This window comes from Lutra lutra, chromosome 15, assembly GCF_902655055.1.
Source record: "Lutra lutra chromosome 15, mLutLut1.2, whole genome shotgun sequence".
In the NCBI taxonomy this organism is placed as follows: Eukaryota; Metazoa; Chordata; class Mammalia; order Carnivora; family Mustelidae; genus Lutra; species Lutra lutra.
In genome coordinates, this window is record NC_062292.1 from 64314832 (window position 1) to 64325968 (window position 11137).

Sequence of the window (11137 nt, forward strand, 5' to 3'; positions counted from 1 at the left end):
GGCTTGACTTGTGACCATCTCTGTTGCAACCTTTCTGCCACCAAAGTCCCCTTCCAGCTCCTGACCCATGTGGCAGTCACTGCCTCCAGCAGCACACACCTGCTTCACGACCTTCCCCAGACGTTTCCAGAGTCTCTGACAGGTGCCATCATCATTCTGAGGATCGTTCGTCTTCCAGGAGATGCTGCCTAAACTGCTCTCACACCTGTCCCTGGTGGTCTAGTGGTTAGGATTCGGCGCTTTCACCGCCGCGGCCCGGGTTCGATTCCCGGTCAGGGAAGTTAAGGTTCCCCCCTTTTTTTTTTTTCTTTTTCTTTGTTTCCTTTTCCCTTCTCACCACCACCAACATTGTATTGTTGCTGGAGCCTGACTGCAATTCAGGCGGGTTGCACTCAGTCTCCCAGGTCAGCCAGTGCCCTCGAGGCTCCTGACGCCTGCCAGCCAAGGCCAAGTCCCGGGATCCCCACACGAAGATGGTGGTGGCACAGTCCACGTGCCTCTCAAGCTTTCCCCAGGTGATCCGGAAATCAGTTTTGAGAACCTCAGAAGGAAGTCACTGCGGAACCAAAGACTGGGGTCATATAATTGGCTATTTTAATAAGGTCAGTTCTCATCTGTTTATGATAATTCCGGTCTTACAGGTAAAGTGAACTAATTACCATATAAAACTACATTCTTGTTTTTACAAAAGACCAAACGGCAGAGGATATGGTAAAATTACCTGAATGGTCTGTATCTCTGGAATGTAACTTAGGGTTTCAGTGAATGGGGAAACATTACATCCATTACTGAAAGCGTGCCTATGCCAATCCAACCCTAAGAGATGCAGAATCTTGTGCTATACTCACACTTGTTTCATGTAGAAATTCTCGCATTGGGAAAAAAAATAAACCCGTAATTTCCAATCGAGGCAGAGGCGAGTTTGAGTTCAGGTAGAGGAATTTCTCATTCTTCACAGGTACCTTGTTCCCTCAACACTGATATACCTCAGAACCAGATGACAAGCGGGATGCGCAGAACCGAGCCTGGGTGAAAACGGAGTCGCTCAGAATAACAGTAGAACGCGGGTGGTGATCAGAAAGAAAAGATACTTCCCTGACTGAGAATCGAACCCAAGTCGTGTGAGTAAAAGCACCAGATCCTAACCAGTAGACCACCAGGGAGAAAACAATGGGCCTGGGGGAGCAGCACCTCCTGACAACAGATCTTGGGATTCATTCAAACATACATTAGTAATGGGGGGGGGGGTGTCTGAAAAATGTCCTCAAATTTTTAAATAATTTTGATGGTGTGTTCTGTAACTGGAGTCCAGAGGAACAACGGCGCCTGCGTAGGGACAGAGAAGATGTCGGCAATATTCTTGTTCTCCTTCCTCGTGGCCCATTTGTGCATAGCATCTGCTGCCTCAGTTGAACACAGAATCCCGGACAGACCCGGCATGCAGTGGGCGTTCAGAGACTTAAGGTGAGTCTACAGCAAGCCCCTTGGCTCTGCGACGGAACAAACTGACCCTCCAGCTCAGAGGCCGCGCTTTCTATTCCAAGCAGAATTTGCTTCAAACAGAGAAAGAAGACAATGGTGCCCTAAGAAAAACCAAGGTCCAAGAAATCCTGTCATATCCTGTCTTACGTTATTTCCGGTATTAGCCACCACTTATGGTGGAAACAATGACACAGAAAGAAAGGCAAAGACAGCGCAACCCAGAATTCCTTTTCCTTTCGGGCCTTCCCTACTTACCAGTAAGCCGAAGGTAGAATGTGTGTATTTAGAAGTAAACTAAGAACAGTTGAGTGAATTCTGTGCAACATTTCCACTAGTCTGATAAGGACAAAAATTCGTGTGCCCATAGGAGCTAGGAAACATGGATTATGTGACTTCAGTGGTTCTGCCTGGGTTAAATGCTTTTATATTTGCACCGTTGGCTAAAAACAAATCCGGAGTTAAGTAAGGAGAGATTCTCAAAAAAACGATTGCAATAGAGAGAAAGGTCCAGTCTCAGAAATCTGCAAATATCTCAACATTAAATGGCAAAAGGTGTTCCCTTCACAGGGAAGGGTACGCAGAGCTTAGCAGAAACTTTCAAGGGGAAATTGAGGCAGCAGGGCCGAGTGAACAGAGAACACAATGAGAAAGCCGTTTCCCAGAAAACGTATTTGCCTTTGGCCAGTGGATAGGCAGCATAAGCTGGTAAGCGGGACACGTTCTGCATATGGGTGCTTGCTCGATCTTGGACACAAGCCAAAGTCTAAGGGCCTCTGGGGAGGAGAGAAGCTTGACTACGAATCGGCACAGGCTAAAGCAGAGGATGAGAACGGGGCCTCATACAATCTAATGATATCCGGCAAAATTCATCCTAATTATTTGAATGTTTTTTTTACATAGAATGACATTAGATAGCAGATTAAAAAAAAAAAATCACAACAAGTTGGGAGGGAGGCCACAGGAGAAGGGGAAAAGCTTTATATTTCACGACCTCCAGCAGCCCTCTTCTTGCTCCCTTCTGAGCAAGAGGCTCACGTTTTCATCTTCCATCGGGCTCCACAACTCCATGAGCTGCTCCTAGTACCAGATGGTAAGTTGCCTTTCCGGGTCTACATTTGTATTATCGTGATTTCCGGCTTCTTTCTCAAACTTCCCAGCTGGAATTCCAGTTTTGTTACCCATCTTCACTGTTCTGGGGTTTGAACAAGCAACCTAAGACCTTGGCAACGCCCACGCTACACCTCCCACACAGGCGTCCGTAGGGGCCCTGGACCCAGCTGACTGCTTTGCTTTGCCTGGAGGATAGAGGTCAACAGCGGTTCGTGGCAATCACCAACCGCCCTTTCCTCCGGCAGGAGCTGAGCAGGGCAGACATCTCTCCAGAGCCCTCGGTTGGATTTTGCTGACCCATTGCTTTTGCAAGGCCCAGCCGCACCTCTGCTGGCCCATTCCTGCGTGGGGCCCCTCAGCCTCACACCTCCCAGCAAACTCTGTGTCCCCGGTGGGAAGAGGGGGTGTCTCTGACCACCTGTGGGGCCAGGTGGACTTGGGCGGGGAAGGGGTGGAAACCCGGCAATGTTTCTGGCATTTCCACCTTGTGCCACCCCTATACTGGTCTCTCGCTGTGGCAGCGGGGACTGGACACGGGTGGTCTCCTAGGAGCTAGGGCACAAGAGCCATCAAAACCTTGTAGCTTGGGGCACCTGAGTGGCTCAGTCATTAAGGGTCTGCCTTCGACTCAGGTCATGATCCCAGGGTCCTGGGGCTCCCTGCTTAGCGGGAAGCCTGCTTCTTCCTCTACCAAACCCCCTAATTGTGTTCCCTCTTTCTCTGTCAAATAAATAAATAAAAATCTTAAAAAAAAAAAAAAAAAAAAAGCCTTGTAGCTTGCTGGACCCAAACTAGAACAACTCAATAACCAACTTTGACCAAAACCCCCATCTCCTTCCTCACTAGCATGGCGGTGACATTCCCATCTGTCACGCGAGGTTGGGATTTAATTCACCGGCCATTTAACTCGTTTGTTACATCATTTTCACTTACTCCTCTTACTTCCCAGCTTACAAGTAAAATCAAGCAATTTGTTACCATATAGAAAGACACTGCTGTTTTACAAGTCCAAAGGGATTAAGCGTCGCATTCCTGACCTCACAAGCCCAGCTCGTGTATTTGCATGGCTCTGGACTGCCCCACGGAGCACTTGAACACTGGCAGAAAGGCCAAAACGGTAAAATTACTGGGCCACCTAGAACTCTAATTTTAACTAGCTTTAGGGTTACAAAGTGAGAGAAAGTTCTGTAATTACTAACACTGTGTTTCTATCAGCAGACCCTTTCTAGATTTCGCAGGTATCTGAAATATTATGCATGTTTCCGAGTGAAAGTTTAATAACAGATCAGTGATTCCTCGGCGGGAGCGGGGGAAGCATTTTGGAATTACTGAAAGGACAGCTGCAATCTTCAGAGCTTCCCTGTCCCTCCAGGGCCCATCAACCTAGCAACCGGGTGTTGGACTCTGCCCTTTGTCTCTCTTGAGAATCCCAGCGAGAAGGACCCGGAGCTCACCACCATGCCTGATTTCCACCTTCGAGTCAATGATCAACGTTCTGACCTTTAAAATATATTTCAGCGAGAAGTCGTGAAACTGGCTTACAGAAGAGGTCGCTGAGATGCCGAGACGCCCACTCCAGCCACCCCCTCTCTCGGTCCCAGCCCAGGGTCCCTCACCCAGCGCAGGGTCCATTTTAATTCTCGACTCAGGTCTCGGCTCTGGGGAAAAGAAGCAGCGGCCTTCCTCGGGAGCAGGGCGTAGATGTGGGCGAAGCCAAGTTCTGAGCTCCAGAAGCTGTGTGGACTTCCACATCTGCTTGTGGAATCAGCCCGTCTGTCCTGCCACCAGGCTCAGGATCACCACACCGGGTGCAGGGCCTTGGTGAGCTCAGCGCTGGACCCAGCAGGGCTGAGCGCCAAGTGCAGACTTACCTCTCTTCACCAGCACCTGGACAGACTTACCTGCTGAGCCGCGCTCGCGAGCATGTGGGGCGCTGCCGCCTGCCACCTCCTGCCACCTTCCGCTTTTAACTCCTACTCGGGGGGTGCGATCCCCTCCCTGGACAGCCTTTCCCGACACAACTGTCCTGCTGCCCTCTGCGTTTCAGTTTGCCTTCCCTAGTTCTCCAACTTCCTAAGTCTTAGTTTTGGTCTCTGCTGAGGGCCCCAACTCCTCTTCCCCTGACGCGGAGAGAACATGCTAGTGTCTGTCTGGCTAAAGTGTTAGGACTTGGAAAATAATGGCGCCCAGTCCTAACACGCCAATTGACTGAGAGACCCTGCCGCCGTCATGTGACATTGAGATATCGCAAGAAATGTGGGCTTTGGTCTTCATCCCAGGACCTCCGCCAGAGCTCCTAAAACTTTTGTAATTTCCTAAGAAAGAAAGAGGCTGGGAGGATGTTTCCTTCTCCCCTTTCTTCTTTGCCCTGGTTCCTGTCCCAGAGCTCCTAAGTCCCTTGGAACTCCCTGGAGAGGTGTGTGTTACAGTCTAATGAGGTGACTCCTGAGGAGCTCCTGGAGAGCTTCAGGATGGTGTCTGGTCACCAGAAAAACTATTATGATTAGAAACTTGGAAATTTCCGTTGACATCCCCCACCTCCTCTGGAGAGAGGCTGGAGATTGAGTTCATAATGGATCGTGCCTCCTTGATGAGGCCCCCACAAAAATAAATAAATTAATAAAATAAAATATCCCTGAGGTAGGGAGTCCGCAGCGCTTCCAGGCTGGGGAACCCATGGAAACCCTATGCCCCTTCCCACCTACCCTGCCCTAGGCATCTCCTCCATCTGGCGTTCCTGCGTCGCATCCTTTTCTCACAAACCAGTACTGGAATGTGTGACCCGTTTTCCTGCGTTCAGGGCGTCATTCTAGCCCGTGATCAAGCGGGAGGAGGAGGTGGTGGGAAGCTCTGTCTATACCCGGGTGGTCCCAAGCACAGGTGACAACTTGCACTTGTGACAGGTGCCTGAGGCGGGGGGGGGCGCGGGGAAGTGGGGTTGGGGTCCGGTGGGACCGAGCCCTGAATCCGTGGGATCTGCCGCCACCCCTGAGGGGCCGGGGCGGGGACAGAGCAGAACCGGGAACGGAGCGGAACCCGGTGTCCCGGGACGCGGCTGGCGTGGGTGGGGGAGCGGCGCGGCCCGCGTTTCCCGAGCCCCTCGCGGCAGTCGGCGGCTCCCCCCCGCAGCGGCCGCGGCTCTCTCCCCCCCCCCCGCAGCGGCCGCGGCTCTCCCCCCCCCCCCCGCAGCGGCCGCGGCTCTCCCCCCCCCCCCCCCCCCGCAGCGGCCGCGGCCCCCCAGCTCGCGCAGGGCCGGAGCTTCCCGGCGGGGGCGGAGCTTCCCGGCGGGGGCGCATCGGTCCCGCCCGCGGCCGCCCAGCGGCAAGGCGGCTTTGCAGGCGGCGGCTGCCGGCCGGTTTCCGTAGTGTAGTGGTTATCACGTTCGCCTCACACGCGAAAGGTCCCCGGTTCGAAACCGGGCGGGAACACGCGTCCCTTTTACCCCGTCGGGGTCCTGCGGCCGAATCTCCCCCCACCCCGGGGCAGGAGGCCGGTCGGCAGGTGGCTTGTCCCTGCGGGGGGCAGCGGGCGGCTTTGCAGCCCCCGCTCCGCCTCCTTTGCTTTGTCACTTTCCGGCCCCAGAAAGCGAAAGGAAGCCCGCGGTTCCCATGCGGCCCCTGGGGGTTCTCGGTCAGACTCGGCCCAGGGGCCCGCCTCTCGGCTGGGGGCGCCCCCTCCGGGGAATCGCCCAGCCGGTGCGGGGGCCCAGCCGGTGCGGGGGACCGGATGGCCCGCAGGACGGAGAGACCGAGGAGCGGGTCCCCACCAAACCCGCCTTTCCCGGCTTCTCCGTTTCAGCTGCCACCACCCGGCCGCGTCTCAAACGTGATCTCCTTTCTCCCTCCCTCTTCTCGGTCTCTCCCCACGAGGACTCCCCAGGTCCTCGGTTCTCAATCGGTGGAAACGGTATGTTTCCCTCTGATTAAAAACTTATTCTCACAATCCAACCTCTCCCTCACCAAAAGTAGGCAAAACATTTGAACAGACACGTCACCAAAGAAGACAGATGAACAGATGATCGCAAGGAAAGGTGTTCAACGTTATTTATTAGAGCAACGCAAATTAAAAACAATGAGCTACCACTAGGTTATTCTGAAAGCCTGCCCTATCCGGCGGTCAACAGTGGGACAAACGGATGCACGCGGGCACTCCTGCTGTGAATCCAAAATCCACTTTGAAGTTTCTTTAAAAGTTCAACTACTACACTATGATTCTGCCATTCTAATCCTTGGGATTTATGTAAAAAAAAAAAAAAAAAAAAAAAGCAAATGTGGTATGAAGACGGGTACCCGAATGCTCATAGCAGCTTTACATGTAATAGCCAGAAACTAGAAACAACCCAAAGGCCGATTAACAGGTGAAGGTAAATTGTTGTATCCCCATGCAACAGAACACTCCTCAACACTTCACGCCCCAGAAGGGAATGAACTATTGATAAACGACATGGATCTCCAAATAATTATGCTGATTGAAAGCCCAACCCAAAGAGAGTACTATATAAATTCCATTTATATAAAATTCTAGAAAATGGGGGCCCCTGAATGGCTCAGTCAGTTAAGTGCCTGACTCTTGGTTTCGGCCTGGTCGTGATCGCAGGATCCTAGGATCAAACCCAGGAGTCCCAGTCTGTGCTCACTGAGTCTGCTTGTCCTCCCTCTGCTCCTCTCCTGCTCTTTCTCTGTCTCTCTCTCAAATAAAGAATAAAATCTTTAAAAAGAAGATTATAAAATTCTGGAAAATGAAAACTATAATGATAGAAGCAGATCATAGGTTGCTTTGGCAGTGGGAGGAGAATGGCAGGGGATAAGAATTAAAAAGGGGCCCCAAGAAATTTTATGGGAGAGGAATGGGGGTGAATATGTACAGTATTTTAATTGTGGCCAGCTCTGTTATGACTTTTATTGCCCATAGGCACTTTGACCTTCTTGGGCCACTTCCTTCATAAGAACATATTTTTTAAATATTAAAAGCCTTTAAGAATACATCAGTATAAAAATATTTTACAAATGTGTTGGTATAAGGATGAATATCAATATGTGAAAATATCTTAATATAAAAATTCACTATTTTCTTTGAATTTAAAATAATTTTTTAAGAATTAAAGCATTTTGGGGGCACCTTGGTGGCTCAGTGGGTTAAGCCTCTGCCTTTGGCTCCAGTCATGGTCTCAGGGTTCTGGGATGGAACTCTGTGTTGCTGTCGCTGTCAGGTTCTCTGCTCAGCGGGGAGCCTGCTTCCCCTCTCTCTCTGCCTGCCTCTCTGCCTACTTGTGATCTCTCTCCATGTCAAATAAATAAATAAAATCTTTTTTAAAAATGTAAGCATTTTTAAATTTACAATAAATTAAAGCATTTTCATAGATGTCTGACTATGGTGCATAACAGGCAAGTCAGCCCTGGAGTTTAAAATGGTTACATAGATCAATACATGTGCCAAAACTTAACAAGTTGTACATTTTAAATACGTACATCTGCATGTCAAGCTGGCCTTAACATAGCTGTTAAAAACTGTTGTAGCTTTTCTTAGAAAAAATAAACATATATGTGAAGCTTGTCCTGGATACTCATATAAATATATATTTTAAAGTTTTTTTTTTTATTAAAAAGTTTGTATGAGGGGCGCCTGGGTGGCTCAGTGGGTTGAAACCTCTGCTTTCGGCTCAAGTCATGGTCCCAGGTTCCTGGGATTGAACCCGGAGTCAGGCTCTCTGCTCGGCGGGGAGCCTGCTTCCCTCTCTCTCTCTGCCTGCCTCTCTGCCTGCTTGTGATCTCTGTCTGTAAATAAATAAAATCTTAAAAAAAAAAAAGTTTGTACGAGGGGCACCTGGCTGGCTCTGTTGGTCTCTATTGGCAGAGCATGTGACTCTTGCTCTTGAGGTTATGGGTTTGATCCCTACACTGGGAGTAGAGATTATTAAAAATAATTTTCTTAAAGATTTTATTCATTTATTTGACAGAGAGAGACACATCGAGGGAGAGGAAACAGAAGCAGGGGGAGTGGGAGAAGGAAAAGCAGGCTTCCTGACCAGCAGGGAGCCCAATGTGGGGCTAAATCCCAGGACCCTGGGATCATGACCTGAGCCAAGGTAGACGCTTAACGACTGAGCCACCCAGGCGCCCCTAAAAAAAAAAATTTTTTTTTAAATTCTAAGAAATCTAAAAAAAAAAAAAGTTTGTATAGAACAAAAATATATAATCACAACATTAAATAATTTTTACATGGATCACTGTCTTCTCTCCACCCGGATGAGTACAAAACTATTTGGGGGGGGTCTAATGTCTTTTCTTTTATCCCTATTCCCTACTCCCACCCTCGCTAATGTGTTTGATACGTACCTTGGATGGTGTGTATCCTTGTAAAATGTGCAGCTGTTGTGTGTATAATTTTTGCACTTGGCACTGTGACTTCATGGTCTCCCCATGTTCTTGTCTGCACATTTAGTCCTTTGTTTCTAGCTGCTGTAAATAATTATATAGTGAGCATCTGCCCACTTCACTTTCCCTTCCTCCATGATGGATATCAGACTGTGATGCACTCCCTGCTATGACAAACAATGCCATTGTACATTCTCTTAAACACATATTTATCGAGAGCCTAAGTGCCAGGTACTGTTCTGACCTCTGGGGACTGGGTCATGACAAAAAGAGAGACAAAACAAATCCCTTCCCTGCCCGCATGGAGTTTACATTTTAGTGGATGAAACAGACCATCACAAGATAAAAATATATAGTATATTCAGTGATGATAAGTACTAAGGGGAAATAGAGAGCAGCAGAATATGAAATGTCTGGCAGTGCTCATTTGTGCGTGGCAGGGGTGGAGTGGGGGGGAAGCGTTTCAGAAGTTTCAGATAGCGTGGCCAAGGAAAGGCCCCTGAGAAAGTGATTTTTTGAGTTAAAACCTGGAAGAAGTGAGGAAATTAGCCCTGTGTCTAGCTGGGCGCTCAGCTTCCTGGCTTGGGGTGGTGGCAGCAAGTACAAAGGTCCCGAGGCAGGAGATGTTGTGTTCCAGAAATAGCAAAAAAAAAGACCCCTATACCTGGACCAGAGAGCGCTAGAGGGCAGTAGAGTGCCTTGTAAGATAGAGTAAGACATTCTGGCCTTTGCTTTGCTGAGAGTTGGGAAGGTGGGAAATGCATTTCCCCGTGTTGCACATAGGGCAGAGAATGCGTCCGAGAAACTACAGCCAAACAGCAGAGGAGGAGTAACTGCGGTTCCTCTGGTGAGCCTGCTGCTGTCTCTGTCTGGAGCCCGAAATGATTGGTGGCTCTCCCTCACCCTTGTTCCGGACAAACTACTCCAGCATTCCTTGGTTACCCATCCCCCTAGCTCCTTTCTGAGTAGATGCCAGGAAGCTGGGCTGGCTGGGTTAGAGAAGGGTGGGCAAATTCCTCTGAGCTTCGCGGACCTTGAGAAAAGTCCTTCCCTGTTGCTCAGATTTCGGGGCTTTATGGAGGGTACAGAGAATTAGTAGTGGCAGGCCTTTACCACCCAGACTGGCCAGGACCTTCCGAAGTCTGATCCTTGGTGGGACACAAATGGGAAATTCAGGGACGGGAAACAGACTTCGTTTCCAGGAGCAAATGAGTCCACGGCTTAAGTTGTAAAGTAAACTGCAGGAAGCACGGTGGTCTCCTCACCCTGCTCCCTTCTTTGCTGTCAAGCAGGACCCAGGCTGCTGTCACCCCGGGTCCAGGGAAAGTATGATGAGCCTTCTGAAGTGTTTCAGACTAGAAACAGTGAGACTTGCCTAAGAAATAAGAAAATGGCTGGGTCACAGGTGTTTGGGGCCTGGAAAGAGTAGTCTGCACGTTAGGGTAGACAGTTCGGTTCTAAAAGCAGACCCGGAAGCCAGCAATGAGGAAGCCACGGCCGGCAACGGGAAGGTCAGAGGCCTGTCCTGGCTGCCCTCCATGGAAGCGGGATCAAACCAGACGGGCCCAAGATGGCAGGTGCCGGGACTGGAAACCCATGACCAAATAAGGAAGAAAAAGGGCAAAACCCTGCTTCCCACCCCAAGTGATAAATATTCCATCCCCTAGTTAACTGTAAGGACCTACTTAGCAAGAGGCTTTCATTAAAGTTAAACTGTCCCTGCTCCCCTTCCCCCAGGGGATACACTTAAAAACAAGTCCCAGAAACCAGCTCCAGGTAACAAAGCCCAGATACAAGGGTAGGTCAGGCCAGGGGGAGACATCCGATCAGTGGGGGGCATGCATACTGTCTCCCTGGTTACCAAGGAGTATGGGCCCTGCCCTTTAGGAGCTTTTTGGGTGCCAATCCCAACCAAGGTGATAGGCTGGGTCAAAGATCTACTAGGGTAAATTGTAACTCAATTGGTCACCTAGCATCACTGTGGAGTTTCCTGTGTGTGTTACAATTTCATTGGCCACCTATCCGTGGCCAGGCCCGACCACATGACCTTTGCCCTTAAAAACTAGTCTGTGAAACAGAGAAGGGTCGCCCTCTCTTTTAAGAGGTGTGTCCCCGAATGTTCGGTTAGATTCTTGATGCTTGGTGCGAAATAAAGCTTTGCTTGACCTTCG

The 11137-nt window shown here is 49.8% G+C and overlaps 2 non-coding genes across 2 annotated transcripts; both read left to right on the forward strand.

Annotated features, from left to right (window-relative positions):
- The first annotated feature begins 208 nt into the window (after window positions 1-208).
- TRNAE-UUC (transfer RNA glutamic acid (anticodon UUC)) lies at window positions 209-280 on the forward strand. Its single transcript has one exon. It is a non-coding gene; the product is annotated as a tRNA-Glu (tRNA).
- Window positions 281-5947: 5667 nt separating this feature from the next.
- On the forward strand, window positions 5948-6020 carry TRNAV-CAC (transfer RNA valine (anticodon CAC)). Its single transcript has one exon. It is a non-coding gene; the product is annotated as a tRNA-Val (tRNA).
- The last annotated feature ends 5117 nt before the right edge of the window (window positions 6021-11137 follow it).